The sequence below is a fragment of the Cydia splendana genome, chromosome 2 (genome assembly GCF_910591565.1).
Source record: "Cydia splendana chromosome 2, ilCydSple1.2, whole genome shotgun sequence".
Taxonomy (NCBI): domain Eukaryota; kingdom Metazoa; phylum Arthropoda; class Insecta; order Lepidoptera; family Tortricidae; genus Cydia; species Cydia splendana.
The window spans coordinates 24,366,913-24,392,865 of NC_085961.1; the positions used below are offsets into that span (position 1 = coordinate 24,366,913).

Consider the following 25,953-nt stretch of genomic DNA (forward strand, 5'->3'; position numbering starts at 1 on the left):
AAATACAGAAAGTGCTTTGTGTTGTATTTTTTTGGTTGATTATTAGATAATCTATGTGTAGTAAATCATAAATTATCACAGTTTTTGTTTTTTAGTAAAATATTTGCTCTTAAAGTTTGTGGTCCATATGTAACCTCTGCTCGTTTGGGGCACGTACAAGTGGTATATATGTGACCACTGCCCTGCAGGGAGTTTACATGACATTTAAAGGTAAGATTATTACTATTAATAAACCCTTCTAGTACAATATTCACTATTTTAAACAGGTATTTATTTTTAGTAACTAGTAGTAACTTTTAGACCTTATTTTGCTGTCTACTAATGTAAACATGGATAAATAGCAGTATTTTCTTATATACGTTGTGATTTTATTATTTCATCGATTAATATGTAAAGAAGCGACTAACCCTTAAAACTACTCGGTATGGCTAGCAGTGCAGTGGCTATATATATACCACATGCTACCGTCCGTAACGGGCAGTGGGCATATAAAAGCCACAGGGTTTTTTTTATTGAAATAATGATACTAAAAAAAACAGAAATTAGTTTTCTTTTAACGTTATTATCTACCGGAATCACTAACCAAAAGTAAAAAATGCGTCAGGCCTGTTTAAGGGTTAAAATAATGATAAGAATTAGAAATTACAAAATGACATAAAAGAACACAAAGTCCATAATTATTCTTACCTAATACAGAAATAAATTACTGGTTTTCAAATTAACTCATTCTGATTAGCCATATAAAACATTCACAGCAAAACTTTCCGCCGACAATCCATTTCTTGTTCAAGCACCCTTAAGCATTAATACATATAAAGGGGCAGTCAAATTGAATGCATCCCCACTCTGTCCCGCACGGCCGTGTGTATCGCCCTTTTGATTCGCCCTGACAACGCTATTCGTACAATCTATTCGATTGTGTCAATTTTAAATGGAATGTCGATCGAGCGACCGTTAGACATAGAAATAGATGCCATATCGTTTTTCATTTATGCCTTGAAATGGTAATGTCGTAATTGACATGAAATTAACAACTTAAAGATTTTCTCGCTTTTATACCGTAGTTTTATAAAATTGGTTTAGTTTAAAAAAAATCAAAACAACATGCAGGCAAAAGTCAAAGATCTTCCTGGATTATTAGATGATTCAAAAATAATTGAGTACGTCCATTAAAAAACCCGTTCTCAATTTGTTTAAAAATGGCCGAGAAATACTTATAAATAAGTTTTTATAATTTTTTTGGCCTTACATACCTACCTATTATTCTACTATTAATACAAAATTATAATCCTGATAAATAGATAGGTAGGTGTATAAAAGGCGATTAGGGTAACGCTTTATTGCTTCACGACTCGGAAGTAGAAAAAAACTCTTATTACATTTGAAAGAAAGAAACTAATTTGCAAAGAGCCTTCAAGCTACCTTAAGCCTCTGATATCACGCAACTGTATCGATTACTCCGTACTTTATTTATAGTCGTATTTCTCTTAGCGTAACGGACTCCAATCAAACCGGAACAATAGGAACATGCAAATAACACCAATTAGAAACAAAGAAAAATGCAAAGACGAATTCAATTTAAAATGAGATCCGACGTTCCGCCCCGTCCCGTGTCGATCGAGCAAAATTGAAAAAAAGAAAAAACCGTAGCACGGAATAAATAAAAATAGAGATCCCGCTACAGCGCAAGTCTCCGTTGAAATGAAAATAAAGCAAAATAGCTTTTTGTGGACGAAATAAATTAAAAAGTGTGTCGCGATTTTGCGAACAGCGTCCGGTGACGTTGCAATGTTCGCTCTATGACTATCATATTTTGTTCGTGTACGTTGTTTTATATGTGTGGGTTGTTGCATGCGTTCATTTGTTTGCTTTGCATTTTGCTCTGTATTGAATTTAGTGTAGCTTAGTTGTAAATGAACTCGATTTTAGACACTATATTTTGTGTCCTCCACACAAGGTAGGTCAAACGAGGAACTAAAAATAATTTATTATACCTATTTGCCGGACAATACTTAAATTTTACTCAAATAAGTAAAATTAAAGTATTGTTGCTGTTGTTACCTTTGAAAAATTTTGCTTTTGAGACTGTACTTTACCTACTGTTTTTTTAAAGGTTGGTTCTTAATCATATTTATATTTATAACTCCTAACGATCAATACTTCAGATAGATATTCGTCGTCCAAGTATTCCGGCACCCCAGCAAGATCTCCGAACATGCAAACTTTTAACGCATATTAATGCCCTGCATCGCCGATGAGTAGGCAGCGGGGGGAAAGTTGCCAAATTATATTTGTGGGTCGTCACGGTAGCGGGGGGAGCCCTAGCGGCAGAAGGGCGGTGTGTGTTAGGGCCTCGGTGGCCCTTACACCGGTTCGGACGCGGACGGAAACATAGAGGGGTCCTTTGTGTAGGGCTAGGGCGTATGTGTAGTCCGGACTTGAAAATGTGTAAGGTCATACGTCTTAATTTTTTTAGTTAGGTATATAGGAATTTTGGAAATAGAATATGGGTACTTTGAATCAGATGAAAAAGTAAATTTAGAATCTGGTCAGTGCAGGAGCGTATTCAAAATTGAGAAAACCTAACTTAACCTGCGTAAACTCGGTTAGGTATAAATTAGATGGCGCTTTAATTGTTATAAGTTTATGTGGTTATTTAATTTGTCACATCATAGGCCTTTGCACAAATTGCCCAGTAGACCCTTGTAAAATCGACAAATATACACCTAGTTACGTAACGGATACATTTTGTATTAGATATTAATGCTATTTATTTATTGTGCTGTAATTAAATGGTCATTAAGTAAGGTACCCAATTCAATTTTAAGTAAGGGCATTTTCTTTCGTAAGTAGGTATAAACATTTTAGTGCACATGTATGCCTTCAAAATGTAAGACAGATATCTTACGAAGGTAACGTAGGTATTAGGTACATTATACACCCGTAATTCTGTCAGCCAAATCTTATTTTCTTGCCTCAATATTTATTATTTATTTTAATGCACATAAAGAAGTACAGAAGTAGGACTTAATGCCTTATGGCAAACCAGTCAACCATAGGGCCAAACAGAAAAGAGTCATGGTGGCTGCAGTGAGCGTTTAGAAATGTAAAGCTTATAATTAACTGTGGTTCTGACTACACATAGCGGTCATTTATAATCCGACCAGCACTTAAGTCGTGGGGGCAATCGGGCGCCACGCATTCCCAACCTTTACTAGTTTTTAGTTTCGGTAGCTTCGGTAGTTTCGGTAGCTGAAACAAAAGTTACCGCGATCGGTCACCTTTCAGCGGCGCTTATCGTGATTTGGTCGGCTTTATAAACGGCTTACTAAATGCTAATGAAGTTAGCAGTCTAGATAAAAAGGCGGTGAATAATTTAATTGTGTTTTTGGAATGTGGGTAGGCTTGAAAACAGTTTACATTTTTAACTCGAACTTATGTTTGCCTAGTGTGCCCAAAGTTCTCTAAATATACTCTTCTCCCTGCCGCCTAATCTAATGGCCATCTTCCAATACCCAATTAAAAAATCATGAGAAATTAATAACTTTCTCAAACACATTATTTATAATAGCAAACCTTTGTTAATATTTGTCCCTGTCTAACAAATACAAATATTAAAATAACGGATAAGAACAAACGACTATCAAGGGCTTTCTAGAACATTAATATTTATCTTGCTGTCGATGTTGCATATACCTAGTGTGTGCAACTTACCCATTAGAAATCAGTTTTATAGTTTCAACGCAAATTAATATTTAATATAATTGATTGTTACATAGCATGGTGCTATGTTATGTTTCCTGGGAATATGTCCTATTAAATACAACATAATGTTGATGGACGCCATTAGTGTACGATTCCCTGTCGGTTCCCAGAATGAAATCAGAACTGGGTTACGATTTATTGCTTCAATCACATGTAATCTCATACCAAATGTGCATCAGACACTTCTAAGATTGTACCAGTCATGTACTAATTGTGTAAGTGTTTGTTCCTTAAATAATAAAAAATAAGAAACTTACAAGCGTAAGCGTAACACATACGTTGACCAAAATTTTCAGTGTAGGTAAGTGATAATGATAAATCATTTTATTTCATCCACACCACACTAGACATAAAATATCTTAATATGATGAAAGACAGCACTATCTTGTTCAGAACTGTTTACGTGCGTATGTATTGTATCTACGAATAATAAGTATATAAAGTAGGTATAATGCTTGAACGTGCGCAAAGATATTCGAATATTTGTTTAACACTTATCCAATACCCAATACCTACCTACAAAGACAGACTCAAGGAAACCGTTAAGGCTACTATTCCAACAAAGTTTCCCGAAGAATTTTTAATCATTCGCGCTGGGCGGGCGGGGCGGGGGCGGCCAGGCCGCGGCAGTGCGCGCCCGGCGGCCGACGCGCCGCCCGCCCAGTCGCGACCGCGCCATGACACCACGCGCGACTCTCCGCCCGCCCGCGACAAACGCACGCGCGACTACGCGACTACTACTCCTGTAGCCTTCCACGGCGACCCACAAAACTGAATAAATTCGACAAGTCATTCTCCTACCTGGACCACTATATAGACAAGTGTTTTCACAGTGTTTTATTATTTCGTGTCTATTATTTTCGTAGTACAAAAGTCTTGTAATTAAATTAGTATTTTTATTATAAAGTACAAAATAATGTAACATAATAAATTAGCAGCACGGTAGAGATTTTAGAATACGAATTAATACAGGGTCAGTTTTGTATGAATTCAATGTGATTGTAGTTTAAGGTCGCTTAATCGAGATCGGTTATTGTTCATAACGGAAACTGCCGAGACATATTTAAGGTAAGTAAACATAATTTAAAAGTGTAATGAAAATATGAGAAGGATGAAATATTTTGCGCAATTAAATATTATTTACATTATTAAAGGAAAATACCTACATAACTAACGTTGCCTCTATATTACGGAAATTTTATACAAAAGTGAGTAATAGCAACATAAGCACATTATTCACGCCAATTCGCTCGCATCAAAACAAAGCGTAACAAATCATAAATATCAAGTTCTCAGTGATTCCCTCATATCAGCCAGCAGCGAGTGCATACGTATTCCGGTTCCCGAAGACAAGACAACTATGATTTAAATCCGCCGGCGTCGCTAAATCACGCGGAGCGGCGCGACAACACCTCGCCCCGCGCAATTCTCAAATTGTTTATCCCGCGCCTAACGATTTAAATATAGAACGAACGAATGCCGATCGAATCGAACGCAATTGTTTCGACTCAATAATGAAACTTAGCAGCGGCTCTTGCTCGGTGCAGCGTCGAAACTTTGATTAATGCACGCTCTAATTTTTGGAATCTGCAATAGCACTGTACACAAAGTTCCGAATTAAATTCCCAAATCCCACAAGATTAACATAACAAGTTAACTAAAATTTTACGAGTTTACCATGACAGGCGGAAGCAATGTTTTCTTACCGAACGACTATAAATATAGAAGCTACACTATAAAACTGCGACAACGCGGCATGGTTTCGAACTAAGAAAATGCATACAAATTTGAATTCTCACATACACATTACCTAATTTGCAGCTTAATGTTTCATTAGTGGCATTCAAAGTCCATGGGAATTACTCTAGACCCACAGAAAAAATAGAAAATTTACAGTCTTATCTCATCTACAAAATAAACAATGACTTTTGACACGAAACAGTTTTAGATAACGCTCGTAACTCTTCCATTTCAAAGCAATTAGGCTTTTAGCCTCGTTAAATTGATCGCTTACAGATATAATGTTATTAGAGACGATAACAATAAAGCTAGCTTTAACATAAGAAACACAAAATTAACAATAAACTACGAATACTAATTGGTTATTGTTTTACATCTGTGGTTAACTTTAAAGCATTTTAATTTCTCAAACAAAATGCATTCCATTTTTTTCTGGTCCATGGTAATTGTTCATAACATCTGAAAAGAACATTGTAAATCAATTTACAACTTTTTAACACTACATTTTTAAGAAACCCTAAATCATATCGGGCCTTTGTCACTAGACAAAGAAATTTGGTCAACTTATGTCTTTTTATGGTGTAACGGTGCATGTTGCGATCCAAAAACGGTAACAGTCACAATGCGAGTGAATGGTCTTGCGCAACGTCTTTTTGTTCACGATATTTCGTGAATGCTCCAAACGCAAATTGTTTTTTTCTAACCGTTGCCGGGGTGGCCGTAGAAAGCGAGTCTTATTCATTTTTTTTAATCCAAAAGAGAAATCTACTGAGATATGAAATACTTTTAAAAGCATTTAGCTTCTTGGAATTTTGAGTTGCTTTAATTCCACATAGTTAGGTTAGTATTGTATGTAACGGACTACGAAAATATATGTATATTCAGTTTAGAAGTAAATTACATAGTCATTAAGTCATTCATGTTGTTAAAGAACAATAATTTCGAAATGGGTTTCGTTAAAAAAAATGGGTTTTATATAATAAAGGAAACAGTAAAGTATTAGTATTAGTTTCAAAACAAAGTCATTTTTAGGGTTCCGTACCCAAAGGGTAAAACGGGACCCTATTACTAAGACTTCGCTGTCCGTCCGTCCGTCCGTCCGTCCGTCCGTCCGTCCGTCCGTCCGTCCGTCCGTCCGTCCGTCTGTCACCAGGCTGTATCTCACGAACCGTGATAGCTAGACAGTTGAAATTTTCACAGATGATGTATTTCTGTTGCCGCTATAACAACAAATACTAAAAACAGAATAAAATAAAGATTTAAATGGGGCTCCCATACAACAAACGTGATTTTTGACCAAAGTTAAGCAACGTCGGGAGTGGTCAGTACTTGGATGGGTGACCGTTTTTTTTTTGCTTTTTTTTAGTTTTTTTTTTTGCATTATGGTACGGAACCCTTCGTGCGCGAGTCCGACTCGCACTTGCCCGGTTTTTTTGAATGATGTTAGTCGTATCTAAATATTTTGCAATGATGACATTCTTCCATATTTATTACCTTAAATCCGAACCATAAAAACATTAATTTAACGGTAACTAAATGAAGGTAAGACTAACCTAACTAGACTTGTAAAACAAGAAAACAGTACCAAAATATAAATGCCGACCACACTATGGAACGATTGATATTAAAAGACATATGCGTAATTAACTAGCATAATCGATCAACACAATTCGCAACACCGTTATTAGGACCCTAATTAAACGTCTAATCTAACCTACCCCGTCAAACTGGTGCGGCCACATGTCATGCGTGATCTACATACGTTTGATCACAGCCATGGCCTGCTTTTATATGTCAGATTTCCTGTTCGATCGTGTCTAAGCCTCATAAATGTCTTAACAATTTTGATACACTTTCGAAACTTTTATAACGTATTCAGCTATTTAAAAAGACACCTTTTTATATCGGCTCGGCTGGTGAAAGATGTTGTGGTTTAGTAGTATATAGGAGATTTTTATTTGGTTGTAATGTTAAAATTGTTTATATGATTCGCTTTTATACGACATTTTCGTACCTCTTTTTATTCAATGAATTTTTGTTGGCTGTCATACAATATTACAACTAAAAATATTACAGTAAGTAGACAAGAAAAGTTGTTCTAAAAATAAACCAAAAAGATGAATGAACGAATAATTCAGTAATTAAAACGCCTAGCTATAAAAAAGGAACACATTTTAAACTTTTCATTCAAACGTACCTACTTACCAAAAAACATTACATATTCGCACTTAAAAACGAGTATAAAAACTTAACCGCAACGGCAGCTAGTGCTATTTGTGCCTGGGCATGACATAAATCATTCTTGAAACGAGTAATTAAAATACTGGTCTACGCCAGAATCAGGCGTTCCGAATTTACGCCCGCCAGCCGAAAAACATGAAAGTGATATTGCACGAGCGTTCACAAATATGGAAATAGTGGACTGCAATTGAAATATTGTTTTGGATTTACAGTTGCGTTGTTTTTGGGCTGATGCGTGTTTTGAGGATTTGCGAATTAGGTGCTGTCGTTCGGTGATTTGTAACGGGCCAACCGTGTTTTGTTTTTGAAACCTAGAAAATATTTTAGGGATTTTTTACATTAAAATTCTCTATATATTTACCTAACCTAAACCCATTTGCATTATATATTGATGTAGGTACCTTTAAACCTATAATATAGATGCAAGATGCATTAATATTCTACAACTACCTACCAATTTATTATTTATCATATTAGATATTATTCTGATTATCAGCTAGGTAATCGGAATAAGTAATCAACTCGATTGAGTCGTTCGTGTGTCACACAATCATGATCGTGTTAATAGTTTACGACAAGCCGTTCGGCGTCAAAAGTCTTAATAATGAGGCACGAAAGCATCTTGTCGAGTGTTGGCCATCTCGGAAATTACAGGTCAAGTCCAATTTAATAAGCACTCCTTGCTAACGTAAAGGTAGGGTGTAATTTGAACGCTGGCAATTTTATTTACGGATTTTTTTCTTATATAGCAAATTTTATTGCAACTACCTAAATACATCCGCTATTTTAAAAAGTTTACGAATAGTAATCATAAATTTCGTAAACTCTACGCTACCCTATCTGCACATAAAAGTAATAATATAAGTAGTAATATAAAAACAGTATTTTAATCGATATGAGCTTTCGGGGCATTCCACAAAAAGATCTACTTTGTCGAGGACGGAACGCGTATGACGGCTAAAGTAGCTGCAGAAATCTGTATTACATACATGTACCGTTGAGTTTAAAGTTAAGTTACTCGTATCAAACATTAATATAATTAGCTTTATCTTTTATATAAAAAAAATAGAGTCAGGTATTCAATATTTGTCTAGAATGTTTCGAAATCACTTGTAAATGTTGCGATAAAGAGTTAGAAAGTGCAAATCGGAAATCAATTGCTCTAAACGTCTGTGATCTTTAAAAGGGCCGTAAAACAAGCGATTACACTGTTATAATCTCAATATGCCAATTAAGGTCAGTTACGACTGTGTAAACGGCGCTGCCGCCGTAAGTGCGTCGTAAAGCGGGATTTAATGGCCTCGGCTGCCGAGGGATTCCCTGCGCTGAGCTATGAACTTTTACATGCAACCTTGTTAGGATGAACGATTTTTATATTTTTATGGACAATTTGGCGAATAAAGACGTAAGTGTCGTAAGTAATATTTTTGATGTTGATAGGAATATTACACGGATTTGTAGGAATCGGATATAATTGTGTTTTAGTAAATTTGCATTTATACTGATATTATTCATACTTTATAATAAGTAGGTATATGTATTTCTGAACGTAGATATTTGTAAGTTTACTGATACATATTTACTGATTTGAAAATACAATATTCAAATGTTTTAATGCATATTACCTTAATCCAACATTTATAATATTCCTATTTAGGTATAGGTACGTACAATGTTACCAAATTATGTAAAAAAGTAGTTTTTGTCTGCAAATCAAAGATATAGGTAGGTATAAAGTATGACATTTTAATCCAAACATGCTAGACTTTTCTATAAATCTAAAGTTTCCGAACATCTATGTTGCAGCGTTTTTTGTAAATCTAAGCGCCAAGTAAACTTTAATCACTGTAGACAAGATTGTCTCATAATGAAGCAATGAAGTATGTAGACGAGCACTAGTAGGACGCTCGCGTGACTGACGGTGGAATGCTTGTACCGAGATAACTACGCAAGACTTTAAATATAATTTAACCACTTAGAACGACTTAAACAGACAAGTAACCGCTTTATTTGCTATGATTATTTTTAGTACGGTAAAACATGTTTCAGATATACCTAGTTACAAAACGGAATGCATAAACAACCAAACTTTTCGCAATTAATCATATCGCGTAAAAATATGAGTCATTAGAAAAAAAAATATTTTTATTTTTCTAATGGTTTATGAAAGTCAGTGATCATATATCAATAATTAAATTAAGACAATTTTATTATACGAGCTAAATCTAGCCTATTCATTTATTGCCGTTGTAAAATGAAACTTGTATACTCTTCATTTTAACATTTTTATTGCTATATATTTTATGATGTCTTGTAAAACTGTGTAAATATGTAGATTTTTTTTATTAAGTTTTGAATTTTATGGAACTTCATAACATCATTTAACTCGCCTATTTACATTTGCATTTTATATTATAGGCATTTCTTAAGAGCTAATTTATTTTACAATTACAATAACTATAAGAAAGAATAAGAGTTTATACATACATACATACTATTTCGACCACAGATATTTTGTCAATATCTACAAATTCGCGAACGATTGTCAGCCAACCCAACCCATGATTTGGTACTTGCATACTTTGCCAGTTTCACTACCGAGCCCTTTTTAACCCTTTCAAAACAATCCAACCCTCTCACTACACACGCATTTTACTTTCACATACATTTTCCCAAAAGCACCGATTTCAGAAATCGCTCCCCGCAATCCAAGAAACTGTGCAAAGCTGTATAAGTAAGTAAAGAACATTTTCGAGGCTGCTTGCTATGCAGGGCGCGACCGGCCCTGATTTTTGCCGTTGTCGACACTGGGAAAATGTATTAGTGGGTTTAATGCCTACGAAATAAGACCAATCGAACTGTGCGGGGAATTCGCTATTAAGAGTTACTTGGTTTTGCTGCTCCTGGAATTACTGTTTGGCTCAGTTAATTTTATCCGTTTAGAAAATACCTAAATCATTGAAATATATATTGAATTTAAATATAATTAAAACCTTACAAAGAACATATTTAAATTTAATTGGATTTACGAACAAAAAAACATTTCGTTAATTTAATACTAACATTTGTACCTGTTGTGGACCTCAGAGTTAACAAAATTTAAATTCAACTAAGATTCAAAATATTTTTATTGAATTTAATTTGAAGTTTAAATGCACTTTGCTTTACGAATAAAGACTAATAGGTATCTAATCTCTAATAGGTATAGGTTATCTAATTAATATTATAATTAAAAGTACACAATCTAATACTATAGTTCACCTGCTGTTATAGAATAATTGTGACCATACCGGGGACAAATATAAATAGGTAGGAAGTGGTCGGCTTATCGCTAAAAGCGATCGATGTCAGCGCGTCCGTTAATAAATGCCTAATGACTCATTAGTAATGGAATCGCTTTACAAATATATACAAAACACGAAATATTGCATTAAATTATGTTTTCCTGCAAAAAAAAAAAACAATATATGAGTGGACGAGTATGGTGTAAGTAATTTTATTTAATTGCCAATTTCTTGCCTAGAAACTTCAACTATCAAATCACTTTCTTACATGAGTTACATAAACGTATATAATGTTCGTAATTGAGTAAGAAACATTTATTAATGCCATTAAAATATTTTTTCCCTAGCCTAATTTGGTGTCCCACTGCTGGGCAAAGGCCTCCCCTCGTTTTTTCCACTCGACCCTATCATCGGCATTTTCCCACCATTTGGGGTAGAATGCGTCCAAGTCGTCCCGCCATCTCCTCCAGAACTAGAGTTGTAGATGTAGGCGTCAAGACCGCTAAGCTTAAGTGAGACTGGGCTGGACATGTCTGCCGCATGCACCCAGAAAGGTGGGCCAAAATGGTTACTGAGTGGGACCCACGGAACACAATAGACGGTGCAGGCCGGAGTTTAGGCAGACCATTAAAATATTATAAAGCATAAAAATAGATGGGGTAAGAGAAACCTTGGGGCAAGAGAAATACTTCTACACTGAGAGAAAAATCACCACCAGGAATTAATAAACAGTTCTGTACTGGGGGAAAAAATGAAGTTTTAGTAGTAATCATGGAAGTTTCACTATTTCTGTAAAATTTATTTATTTCTACAAACAGCTCAGTAATACTAAATCTAATTTCAGCAAACAGACTTTAGTAAATGGAGCATTAAACAAAGTTCAGTATTTGTTACAATCCATTTTTATTACTACTAAAATTCTCCGATTTTACTAGTAAAGTTTGTGATTTTTGGAAAAAAGCATCTGTGATTTCAAGTTATGATTTTAGTAAATGTCTCACTTACATAGTTTTGTAATATCTAAAAAACGAGTTCGCGGGAATAACATTACCCCATTTAAAATAACAATTCAGTTGTTACTATAGCGACATTACAAAGTTTACTGGTATTTAGTAGATAGACTTGTTGTGTTTATGTTCATTGTTGTACCAATCACTAAACGAGTTTTGTAATACCAACACAGCTACTTGCTACGTTCATTTGGTTAGAGTTAGTATTGTGTCGGATGTCGGGCGGGCGTGTCTCGTGTCTTCTTTGTTTAAAACATACTTAAGTTAAATAATAAATTTAGGATATATTGTGGGCCATGGACATATTAACCCGCGACCTACTGTGTAGTTGGGGTCTACAGGAATATATTGTTCTGCAACTTCGAGCTAGCTGTTGTTATTCTAGTGATAATGACATCAAAGGTAAATCTAAACTGTTTGCAATTCCAACCTCCCTAGCACAGGTGCGCCGCGAGAGCATGTTGCGCGCGTAATAACTACTAGTCTCTTTCTAACTGTATGAATAAGAAAGGAATGGGTAGAATATCTCGACAGGCTTTTATAGTGCCTCTTTAGTACAGAGATATACTACCAAATGCTTTTTTATTCATACAGACAGAAATAGAGACGGGTAGCTACCACGCGCGCGACATGCTCTCGCGGCGCCCGTTTGCTAGGGGCGGAGGAATTGCAAACAGTTTAGTTTTTGCCTGTGACGTCATTATCTCTAGAATAACAACAGCTAGCTTGGAATCGCAGTACAGTTTAGTAAAACCTATGACGTCATCGTCTCCGATATTGCTAAAGCACGCTTAGAATTACAAAACGGTTAGTTTTCACCCATGACGTCATCACCTCCGATATTGCTAAAGCACCTCTCGGAATAACAAAACCAAATTTCTGAAATTACTCTAGCATACTTCAAATTACAAATATAGAAGTTGTATTTCCTACTAAATGGAAATTGCAAAAGTCAATTTGTTCCTATTAGTTGACTCTCCTTGTCCCCGGATTAAGTTTTATTTTTGTAATTCTAAGTGTGTTTTTGTTAGTTTTTTCTCTCAGTGTAGGGAATCTGCATACTGTTTCTCTTGCCCCGATCATAATAAACTATGTTTATCTTACCTCACATGACCTTATGAGTACCATGGTATACCATCATAAGCAAGCATACGGCAAGGAAGATTGATAATGATGATGCCATCATGTATTTTCATGTAAAATTCTACCCTTACGGAAATAATAATTATACATTCATACATTTCCCTTTCAAGAATTCAAAGCACTGGAATAACTTAATCCGCATAATCCTTCAAAGGAAAATTATACAGCCATTTTTAATACGTAATACTGTAGCTAGTTATTTCGTGCCGGCATCGAGTGACGGGCACGGAAGCGAGGGCGGGAAACGGGACGCCTGTTTACCTACTGCATCGTACGAGGTGGAATACACGGCTTGCGAAGTAGGAATTTGCTTTAGTGGTGCCTTTAGGAAAATACAGGCTTGCTAAAATTAGAAAACACTAGTGTCTACGTTTAAAACGTTTGGTCGATGAAGATTTGAACCCTTCAATCGTGATGCCATGAAGACACGACTTAGCTAAAAGAAATATTTCGGCTTAATTGGGCGAATCAACTTTTAGATCGAAACTACTATGTCCACGACATCAAAAATTTCTCTTCTAAATTAATATTACTTTGATATAATTTTATATATACTAGCGAGTTGCTCTCTGGCTGATCTAAAATTTAGACAAATATTAAATTGGAAGCGTGATATCTTGGTCACAGATATTTTTGGGCAACGCCATCGCCAGCAGTGACGTGAAAAGTGTCGGTCTAAAAGTTGATTCGCCTACGTTTTAATATGATTTACCTAGATGTCATGAATAACTCATGTAATTGCTTATAACTCTTATAAGTAAAGGTGCACGTTACTAATTTCCCATCGGCTGATAATTGACACGAAATCGCAAATCGCTGGGAACGTCCGCACATTCCGCGCCGCACGTGCTGATGCCACATGCTGATAACCTGATAAAGTCGGCTCTTCCGTTTGTTTTCTTAGCTCATGTCAGAATTTAGGAGCAATTTTAAAGGTGCACAGTGCACATGTCGAGAGAAACGCCTTGAAAGATGTACCTATACGTAGATAGAATTTGTTTAGAATTTATTTTTCCATTGTATGTCATAGGGGCTATTCATAAATTACGTCATTTCAAATTAGGGGGGGGGGGGTCTGGACATCGGATGACGGTAGCATGAAGTAGGAGGAAATGGGGTCATTTGAAGCATGATTTTTGGATGATTATAGGGGGGGGGGGGTCCAAAATCGTCAAAAATCGATGACGTAATTTATGGACAGCCCCATAGTATTAAGTTGACAATAAATACTTACAATAGTAAAATAGGCTCTTAGGCCTATTCTGTTTCTTTTCATTTCGATATTATTTTTCAAAGTTGCCTTGCTAAGATAAGAGCCAAACCCATATACATAGATGAAATGCTTGCCGCTTGAAATTTCACATGTCATAAAATTCGTCAGATCAATTTTCTTCATTAGAAAAATCGCTTCGTTATCCAATTAAGTACCTACCACACACGACGGCCGAAACGCGATGGCTTCGAGCTTCGGCTTCATCACTGTACTTTCGGCTCACCCATTACATTAGTCACGCAGCTTGAAAGATAGGAATGGATACTGTATTTTAGATGCTTCGAAATCAAGAGTTTACGTAATTGAGCGTTTTCCAAAAAAATGTACATTTCATTCATGTGATCATGTCTACATTGACTTCTTGGGCTCATTTTACTAAGAATCATTTGTACATTCACGCCTCATACTTACATGGAAAAATGTGTTCAAAAATGTTGTATGAAAATTTTTTTTTCCAGTGCCTCACGTTCATAGTACCTATATTTTCTTAGGTCAGAATTATAATATAGATGTAAAAATATAGTAAAAACCAAAAAGCTATCCAACCACAGTAGATTCTACATACCTACTAAGGTTTGCTCTTCTCTTCAAAAGTTTGCCGACCCCTGAGGAGCTGGTTATTAGCTTATTTAATGTTTCATCAATATATTGTTATTGTGAGGTAAGTAATTAATTGTACCTAATTGTTTTTAAATTCATTTTATATTTTACTTTGTTGTAAATAATATAAACTTGCATGATACTCGTATAAACAATACGATAGCCAAACGTAACCTTAACGTACGTATACCGTATATACCGTACGTAAGATGGTTTAGTACTAACCTTTTTTTACTCACAAACCAACGAAATTAGAAATAGTTTTCTTTAAATCGCCTGCTATTTTTGACGGTTTCTTTCGAACCACAATCATTATAGTAACGCAGCCTTATAACGATGCCTCCGGGATCGCGGACATTTTAGTTCGCTATTTTACTTTTTTTCGGGCAACTTTCGTACTGGCCTGTGCGAGGCGAAACGGAATAGTTTAAATTGGTTTTGTTTCTAATTTCTGAATGCTTTTCTTGCTTTAGGTCTATTCGTTTCGTGTTACAAATCGTACATGCCTACAATTTTGATTTTGTATGTTTTATTACATTTTTTATTTATTTAGTTAAGTAGGTTGTTTATGTTAAGCCAATGTTACTTTTGTTAAAAAATGATTTTGTTACATTAAATAAATGGTTGCGCTATCGTTATTCATACATACCTACGATGGCTACGATCTATATAAGTATAGACATCTTCGAACGTTTAATAACCGGAGTCGACTTTAAGGGGCTACCCCATGCCAATGCAATTCGATCTGAATCCCTTAGTTTTCTAATGTTTTTTGTAGCTTATTACATTAACAGAAACGGCTTTAAGCAATATAGTATCCCATATTTACTTCAAAGTTTATTGTCTTCGAGATATTTGGCATCAAAGTTGAACAATTTTAGGCTAAAAAAACTGGTTTTCTGGCCATAACTTGTGTGTTTTTCGAGACGTCAAAGACGAACCCAAATATGTAGATTTCGTACATGTAAGATCCTTCACTGCAAACTAGATACGAAAAAAGTGTTTTTTTAGACAATGTTTAAAAAAATCATAAAAAAATAAGTACCTAATCATTTTTATCAAAATCCGGTGGACAGAACCGGAGATAACAGATTTAAAAACCGATAACCGTTTGTCTTATAATTCTATCTGTAGTGCAAAAAAAGGAGATACGATTCAAAACTTGTCAAAAATCGTTGAAAATCTAGGGTAGCCCCTTAAGAGCTTACCCCACTACACAATTGTGCAAACTTTTGTATGGACTGACGTTTATCTGACATGGCTATTTGTACGTTACGTACAAATCATGTAGAAATAATAATAAAAAAATGCTCTAAGATAGGCATACTTATATGAAAAATATTTTATTAACTTGTCCACCGAATTAAGAAAACACAATACTCTTTCGTCACTCAGTGGTAGAAATTAGAAGAGGTCTTAATAATATTTGTGTTTAGCTATTTAAGTAACTTTAGAATTAAATTTAATTTAATTCTTTAAATATGTAGGTAGGTACCCAAAACTATAAGTTTAAGTGGCGACTTTATACTTTGCAGCTATCCATATGACTAAAATAAAACCAGTAGCCCACCGCACCCTAATGCGATGTTATCGGAGGGTCGCCGGCGCTCTTTACCACTTAAAGCGACGCTATTTATATCTTTGGGCGGATTGGTCGGCACATCTGTCACGTTGCATGCTCTTAATTCAAACTCTGACTAATGAGGGATCACTTGAATATGGTTGAAATTAGGTTGCCGTTCGCAACTGTGATGGCTATGTATCGATAGGACTGGCCGTAGTGACCGTCGGGTTACTAGTAGGGAATGCAATCTCGATCTCGCAATTTCAAGATCTCGCGAGATCTCGCACGAATTTTCGAGATTCAATCTCGTTGACAGGAAATCTCGATTTTAGCAATCTTGGTCGAGATCTTGATTAATATTTTCGAGATCTCGAACGAGATTGAAAGATTGATCCGTGTGAATTACTTTGTATTGAGTAATCTTTTTGACCTTAGGTTCATGTTGTTCAGGCAGTGCTATGGTATGCGGCCGGCTTTAGCTGACGATAAAAGCACTGTGGCGCGCCCTGTGCGGAAAAATCGGACGAACTTAACGTACCCAGTCAAAATTATTTAAGATTTTTGCTCGCTTACCCTACATTTTTTTGTAAGTTGCTGAGTGCTTCTCAAAAATATCAACCGAGCATGTTACTGCCTCTGCTTACAATCTTGTAAAATTAAAAATAATTAATACCACTTTTTCATAATTACATGCAAATTAGAGCTACATACATATTATTTGTTATTTTTAATAAAAGTGTAGTTTTTTTATTAAATGTGGTTTAATTTGTTGATCTTGAATATAAAACATGACGTAGCTACTCTAAATAAGTAGTATATACGGAATTTTTAGAGATTTTTGCTCAAAATAACACATTTTTAATTACTTTATCAAATCTCGATCTCGTCGAGATTAATCTCGATCTCGAAAGTGTGACGGTCGAGATCTCGAAACACCCTATCTCGATTCAGATTTTTCGTGCGAGATCTCGAATCGCCAATCTTGGTGCGAGATTGCATTCCCTAGTTACTAGGCTGGCTCGGATAAATGTTTTTCTCGAACTGAATTATTTTTGTCAAAAGACGTCATAATATGTATAAAGGATATTAAATTGTAAATTAACAAATCGTTATAAGTAGTTATTTGCTGTACCTATATGTCTATGTATGGGCTAAAACAATTGCCCAGGCTAATTGGTCCCGATAGATTAGGTAGGTATTATCATTTAAATGAAATTAATTTTAATATTATTTAAATGACAATTTTGATATATAGAAAATAGTGATGTACCGACTATTGATTTGGCCGACTAGCCGACTAATCGGCGCACGAATGGCCGATTAGTCGGCCGACTAGTCGGCCAGATCATTAGTTTCGTATAATTTCAGGTGAAAAACAATAGTTTTGCTCCTTTAGTTGCGCTATTCATTATATTAACTTGGCTAAAAGGTGTTCTCTACAGGTTCAAAGACCTATACACAAGAATCCTCGTTCAATTTCTGTCTTTCTTTTATTTTGCGATGCTGAGCAGACCGTCAGTACAACTTGTAGGAGGTATTTCCAAGACTCTATTTCCCGTACGTAGCGTAGTCGCCAGTTAAGAACCTATCCCCAGTGGTCAGCGTCTTTACGAGCGACGTGCCCTGTTTATAAGTGTCTAAATTTTGCAATAACATTAACAGTTCCCCATGGCTACACCATTAAAGAAAAAAACAAAAACGGAATATTAATAAAATCATTTAACTATAGAACTTGGCCATGAAATTACATGAGAATCAGTTGAGATCGACCTGTAGAGGAAAACACCAGCCCACCAACATACGATAACGATCAAACGGTCAATTATATGAACAAACGTTTTCGTCTGCACCCTGAATAAGTATTTTGGTAAAAAAGACATAAAACATATGGCAAATATTGTCTGTTGATTTTATTTTTCTGTTTTCTTTCACTAATTAAGTGCCGACTAATCGGCCATTCTTGCCGACTAATCGCCGACTACAAATGTGGCCGGATAGTCGGCTTTCCCGACTAGTCGGTACATCCCTAATAGAAAACTAACCAACAGACAACAACAAGGGGACCCCGGGAGCCAGGCTCCCATGATCCGTTCCGTGGCAAAAATCCGGGAAAACGCGAGGAAGATGATGATGATGATTACTAACCAACATAAAATAATTATTTTATTGTTTTAATACAATAATAGATACATACTTAGGGCATACTGAAAATTCCTAGACTGGCCACTTAGAAAAAATAAGTCATCTCATGTATATCAGAATCCAGAAACTTTCAGTATGGCCCACGTATACCTATATTAATACATCTACTGTATTTTTAATAAAATACATATATAGGTACATCAACACTAAGTAACACTCCATAAATAGGGCAGTTGGTGTCACAGCTTTACTGTGAGAACTCGCTAAGATCATAGACGGGTATTCATCGGGATCGGGACCAGATGTGACGTAATGGCCGCGATATCTTATCTCCCGCTACTGGGTCACTGGCCTAAATGAAACGTTGTTTATTTGTGATTTTGATACTTATAATTTTTTTACATCAATTAATATTTTGTGGACACTATTGGCATAATAAAGAATGACTCCTTTCCTATTTAAAAAGGACATCATTAATCTTCTGCTCCTTAGATTACATGTCTAAATGATAAATAAACTGAATAGATATTCTTCAATTATTTGGAAGATGTTACTAAAACTATGTTTAATTGTCTATGGACGTGGACGTATAATTAAGTAGGTACTTATAACACAGAAGTTTTACAAGACCCCTAATTTTATTGAACCTTCTAAAAAAAATTATCATATTTTAATCAGCTTATGTTATTTTGTTTCAGGTACGTTGGTGATGTAAATAAAAAAAACTAGGTGTTGTACAAATTGAAAGTTAGAAAGTCTCAGTGCTTGTAAGTACCTAAGCAAATTAAAAAGAAAGTCTGTAATTCATATAAAACATATTATATGAGTACCTACATGTAGACATTAAAATAGGTACATAAATTAAATATATTATGAGAGAAAACACGTGAAATTTCACATTAGTTGGTACATGCAAAACTGCATTAACGCAAAATTGTAACTACATAAAAATGTTTTTGCTCAACTCACCGTGGGACGGGCGGAAATTAAAGAAGCTCTATAATAATGCAACAGTGCGAAATCCCTTGTGCAATGCACGAAATCTTTTTAAGCAACTGCACGAAAAAGCGTTGAACTTTTACACAAAAGCTCTCAGGTAACGCCATGATACGTATAGAACAGTCTTAGCCAACGCTTGAGATGGAGATAGGTTTATAAGTAAGTGGGAAGAGGATAAGTAGTGTTAGGTCGGCACCGTCCTCGGGGCTTTCGGCTCAGCTGTCTGGCGCGCGGTGATGTTTGAAACACAGGACAGGCGGAGCTTAGCCACAAATCACTCAATGTCACATTTTGACATTTGAGATATTAGGTTTTTTTCTATAACGCCGCCACGCCATCTTTTATTTCTTAGTTCGCTTTCGGCTCTATTTCGGCGACACATTCCCTGTACGTAATTAGATTGAGTATACAGTGTGTAACATTCTTTATCACTATGTTAAACCTTGTTTTATTGTTAATTAGATTTTTTAATATTAAATTAGAATGCACACAACTCGTCACAATACTCGTAAACTTAACGACCGTCGTTTACGCTATTTAAAATTCGAACGGAACGAAAAAATCTAAACAGTTAAAATGTTACCAATTTACGAAGAGCTCTCACGATATTCCCATCTTCCAAACAATAGTCGGGATGGGCAATTACTTCGATTTTACGAAGGTCAGGGTTAAATGGTTGGTCATGGTTCAAGGAAGTACCATCAAATTGGTCAAATGAGGCCATAAAGATCCCGCTGAGTGACGTTTCAATGCTGGTGTCGAACTAATAATATTTTTAGGGCCTAATATATTAATGGTGGAAACAATGGTGGGGTGATATGGTCAGATGACCGCATGGGTGAAACGGTAATAAGTGGTGATGACTCAATTGAAAGTGGCCTTGGCACGACTTTACTCAATTTTGGACGCCATCAATAACATTTACGAGTATCCTTTGATAGCACGTTTGTTGTTGATACTTTAGTTTAAATTGTGTAAATTGGTCTCCGTTTTGGATTGGGCAAAAATGCTTTCATATTGACATTTTCTTCTATTTTATTGACTTTCTTTTAATTCATTTTTTATTGTAACTATGCGTGTTTAAGATAAAATGTAGATATTGACGATGCAAAAGCGATCAAACAGATCCTACTTGAATAAATTGATATAAATATGTTTATCTTATCATATGTCCGGATGTGTTCCTCTACAGGTCGCATTTCTCATATTCTCATGAAATTTTGTGAGTAGGTTTAATAATTACATATATAGATTCTGTTTGTCGATAAAAAAAATGTAAATTATCCATTGCAAATTCCTCTAATTTTAAGATGCAATTTAAACAATTGCGTGAATATAACTATGCCTTTTCGCAGAATTATAACATTAACTCGAAAAGGAGAAAAATAAACAACGACCCAAAACCGTTACTCAACGGATCCCAATTATGAGCGCACATCGCAGAGACAAAACGTTTCAAAACAATGACGATTCTATTTTCGAAAAAAATTACGCAAAACGTCCAAACAGACCCGAATTTCGGCAAAAGGAACAATAAAGCCGGGTTTTGTTTGCATAATTAATTCTTGGCCAAAACCAAAGCTCGAAAACGTTGGACCACATGATCCCCTTACCGTTACTCTAAACTCAGCGGGCTGCGTGAACGCACAATTTTACGTCCACTTTCATCCCTATTACATCGAATAACGGTCTACAATCCCGTAACATAAAGATAAAAAGCAATTTGGTAAATTTACTAAGTATTTACGTGTATCTTCGCCCCTAACACGACCACAAACAGTCTAATTTTCAACAACATGAGGTAAAGATGATTTGGTAATTTTGGACGAGGCTTTTGTTTCACGCATTCATAGTCTTTGCGTTTTTTTTTAAACATAGACAATAGGATGCTCGTCATGAATAACATAATGAGTGGGTAATTGCGTAGCTAGTTTTTAATTTGATATTGTAATAAATAACAATTCACTGGCATATAAATAAAGAAACAAGAAAATGGATTATTAAGATAATATATTCGTAATTACAATTAATATAATTAGATTACATAAAACTATCATGCATGACATAATAGGAAGGTAGTACAGTGGAACCTCGCTAACTCTAACCTCGAGAAGACGAAATCCTCGTTAACACGAAATAAAAATGCTATTCCCTTCCCTTCAGAGCCCAAAACCTCCATAACTCGAAATATTTAACCTCATTAAGACGAAGTAACCAACGATTCCCTTCACGACTACTCAGTTTATATAAAAAAAAAATACCTCTCGTCGTCGTAAATTTAAGAGTTAGACTCTTGTCGGTGTAACTCTCTCCATTTGATTATATCCAGGGCCGCCTCCTTGATTTTCTTATACGACATCACAGCTACCTTTTCTTTTATTTGTGTTATGTAGCTTATCCTCGGCCTTCCCCTTCCTCTCTTGCCTGCAATCTTTCCTTTTATTTTTACCTCTATAACTCGAAAAATGTAATTTGACCTCTGCAAATCGAACAAATTGTCGTTTTGTTTTACCACCTCTATAACTCGAAGTTATTTGATAACAAACCTCTGTAATTCGATAAAGACAATAAGACTGTATTTTATGCGTTTCTAAAATTACCTCTCAAACATGAATTTTTCATGCGTTTTACCTCTGTAACTCGAAAACTCTTTAAGACGAACAAAAACCTCCTTAAGTCGATGCTCTCCATAAGACGAAACCTCGTTAACACGTAGTTATTGGCGTTTCCCTTGAGATTCGTGCTATCGAGGTTGCACTGTATTAAAATAAAAATTCGTTTTGTTATTAGGTAGGTAAATATTATCTACAAACTAATAAAAAATCAGCTATGAAAGTTATACCAGCATAAAGTGACCTCATGTGAAACATATGCATTAATAAATACGAGTATAAGAATTAAGTTTCGACAAGGTTTTTTTTTATTAATATAATTTGATTTACTTCTTTAATGCTTTATTAACGTACATGTTCCGTAATAACGCAGTTTTACCAGAATTCTTCTAAAACGCAATCAGATCTAAAGCTTACAGTGAATTATTTTATCTTGAATGCCTGTCAGCAGTAATAAAGATTGATATCATAAATGTAGAGAATGTCAAACACGTTTTATAATGTAGGTACACCACGTAATCATGATACTAGGTTGAATTCCCCAATTGGCCAATGCTTTTATTTATTACATTATCATTAGTATCATTACTATACTTATTTCCTGTAGCCATATTTAAAGGTAGAAACTGAAACAAAGGCATTTGCACATCCGCTCCTGTTCGAATTTAGGTACTTAATCGATCGAATAGGCTACATTCCTACTAGTCAAATCAGCTTCTTTTTTAGAACTGTCAAAACGATTTGCTAATATGGAATTTATATGAAAACGAATGTAGTGACGTCACGGTAAACTCACCTACTTTTTATATTTCAATCCGATTTATTAAATACAAATTGTGTTTAAAAATAGCTGCTATCTATGTTTGTTGAATAATTATCTGGTGCTTTATTTCGTGCACGGTTTGAAATAATTTATTTTAAGTACAGGAAACATCCCTATGTAACGTCATGACTTCGAATATCGCTCAAAATCGTAATTTATCGATTAATATAATTGTGTGTATACTTAGTTACTATAATTTAGTGTAATGCTATAGGTAAATATTTTTATGGTATGTGTACGGTCACCATCAGACATATCGGACCGGCCAGGTGCTCACAAATAACTGAACACACGTCTATTGTCAAGGTGCTAGAGTGCTTGTACAGATATTTTTGAGCACCTCGGCCGCTCCGACATATCTGATGGCGACTAAAATACACACATAAAATCTTGTCATATATGTAGTTACATAAGTTAGAGTTTAGACCGTGGGTGACCGGAAGGACCATAATTTGGACGCGTGGGACCACCTGCCTGCGAAATGTTATCTTTGAGCGCTCGTATCTGTGGGATCTTTGCTTTTCTTTTGAAATACATGGACAAATTAAGTTATAGATGTAGAGATTTTTAACTTGATAAGCGTTTAAATAATCAAGCGCATGTTTGCATGTTACTTACAAGTTTAGTTTATTTGTCCTTCGGGAATGTAGGGCTCTTTCTTTCTATTAAGTTGCGTTTCTACGGATTTTTCGTTACTTAGCGCTAACGCTAAAAAATATTTTTAAAGATAAAATAAAGTACTTAAGTAGGTACTTTATTTTTGCATATAATTATTCTCTCTCATGTTAGCGTTTTCCCCGTGCCTTACTATAATAACAAATAACCGAAGTTCTGTATTTCTGTTTCATTTCATTACTGGATTAAAGGCCTGTGTACACCGCGCGCGTGTGCGGAGATATGCACGTGCGCTAAAATGTTAGAGCCGCGCACGCACACGTCACGCAAGCTGTGTGTCGTCTCTCATAAGGATCTGTAAATTACAACGAGCACGTGCACGTCTACTAACACAGTTAACACACACTCGGTCTCGGTATGCATAGGCTTTTAATGATCTAGGCACATTTTATTTATTACTGCCATGTTATCTTACTACAATCATAGAAGGTCAATTCAATTTTAATGAACTCTTTAACTTTATCTTATAAATTAATTCATCAACTCAGGTATGTACCTACCTCGTGTGTAATCCAAGTAGATAGACATGTCTGACGAAGGTTTTCTAATACAGTCGCCCCCCGGAGCGCTAAGACTATGTGATGGACGGCCACTTTATTGAAAACCAATACCTAAGTGTCTCTACATGGAGCGTGAGCACGCGAGGGGCCCTAATGGGATTATAGAGCATGTGGGCAACAATTAGACCTGGATGGTGTCCGGAAGTAATGGGAGTGAAATAGAATTTGTTAGCTTTATTGTACAGTTGGCCTTAGAACTAGATGATTATTTATTTTTACAATCTACTGGCATATTATTTGTCCACTGAGTTAGGAAAATTCATTATGTGTTTATTACATCATTTACTTATATTTAGGATATATTGAAAAATCGCAGTTATACTGTTGAATATAACACTCGATAGCAGTACCTCCTTGTCTTACTGTAATTATGGTATATGTACTTTAATTTATTTGTGGTATTTTTCGAGCTAAATTACGAACCCAAAGTGAGTAGCGTAAGACTATTTTAGATAAGTGGGTCTTTTAAAAAACCTTATTCCTATTAGCATTTATTCACTGATATTCTCATATTTATAAAAATACTAAACGGTTACCAAATAGCCTAGCGTGATAGATAGCCCTGACTGTCCATATAATACAAAGGTAAAATAGTCTATTCCTCACTCAAACTGGTACTTAAGGATACCATTAAACAGTTAATAGAACAATAGTTATCCACTTTACTTTGCGGTTTAGGTGCCATTACCCATTACACTCAGTTGTGGTTTGGTAGCTTTGTTTTTATCTTGATCACTTGAGTATTGCTTGATTCTTGAAAATCGCAATTTTTTATAACTTACAATTTTCTTGAGGATTCATGTTATCTTATATCCTTTTTGTTGAGTGATGTGAGTTACAAAAACTTTAAATTTACAAAACTTTGAATATTTACAAAACCAATAGCTGCTAACAAATTGTTTTTTTTTGTTATCAATTATGTTTTTGTAAAATATAATTAATTATAGGTAATGAATGTGAATGATAAAATCGTAACATAAGTAGGTATCTATCCTATTTGGTGAAATTGTTGTTGTAGTTGCACTCCTATGACATTAAAATCTCTGAAAATAACACCCAATAAACTAGGTACCCGCAGATATGAGTTCCTGGTAAAGTATTGTACACTTAAAACCACTTTAGTAATGCGAAACTATTACTAACACCTAAACAAATCGTACCTTTACGCACTTGCGCAAAATACCTTACCTCCACTGTTTATATATAGTGGTTAAAAGGTTGTGTGGAAAGCCGCCGATAATCAGCCGGTCCAACGCTCTTAGAAAAACAAAAGAGATTACTCATACTCATCCCACGGCCGAACTCTATCTGGGCATTCCTCCTCCGAACACGTAAGGTTAGCAAAAGTATTATGGAGCATTCCACGAATTTTTTCTACCGTTGTCCCGGACATACGCGAATTTTCTAAATGTCTGCAGGATAGGAGTTCCTTTTTATGTTATATACAAAGAAACAAAAAAATACTTAGGAAAATATTCATAGTCTTAAAACACTCAAAAATAAATACTGATCTGTTTACATG

General features: G+C 35.2%; 1 protein-coding gene across 5 annotated transcripts in view; it reads left to right on the forward strand.

Moving 5' to 3' along the window:
* The window catches only part of LOC134806020 (homeotic protein antennapedia-like), a 252,761-nt gene that overhangs the window by 148,103 nt on the left and 78,705 nt on the right, over window positions 1–25,953 (forward strand). The window contains exon 1 of one of the 5 annotated variants that reach the window (XM_063779224.1): window positions 4,386–4,833. The exons of the other annotated variants lie outside the window; for them this stretch is intronic. The gene's annotated coding sequence lies outside the window, so the exon portion shown is untranslated. Of the gene's footprint in view, window positions 1–4,385; window positions 4,834–25,953 lie in introns of those variants that run through there. 5 annotated transcript variants of the gene reach the window in all.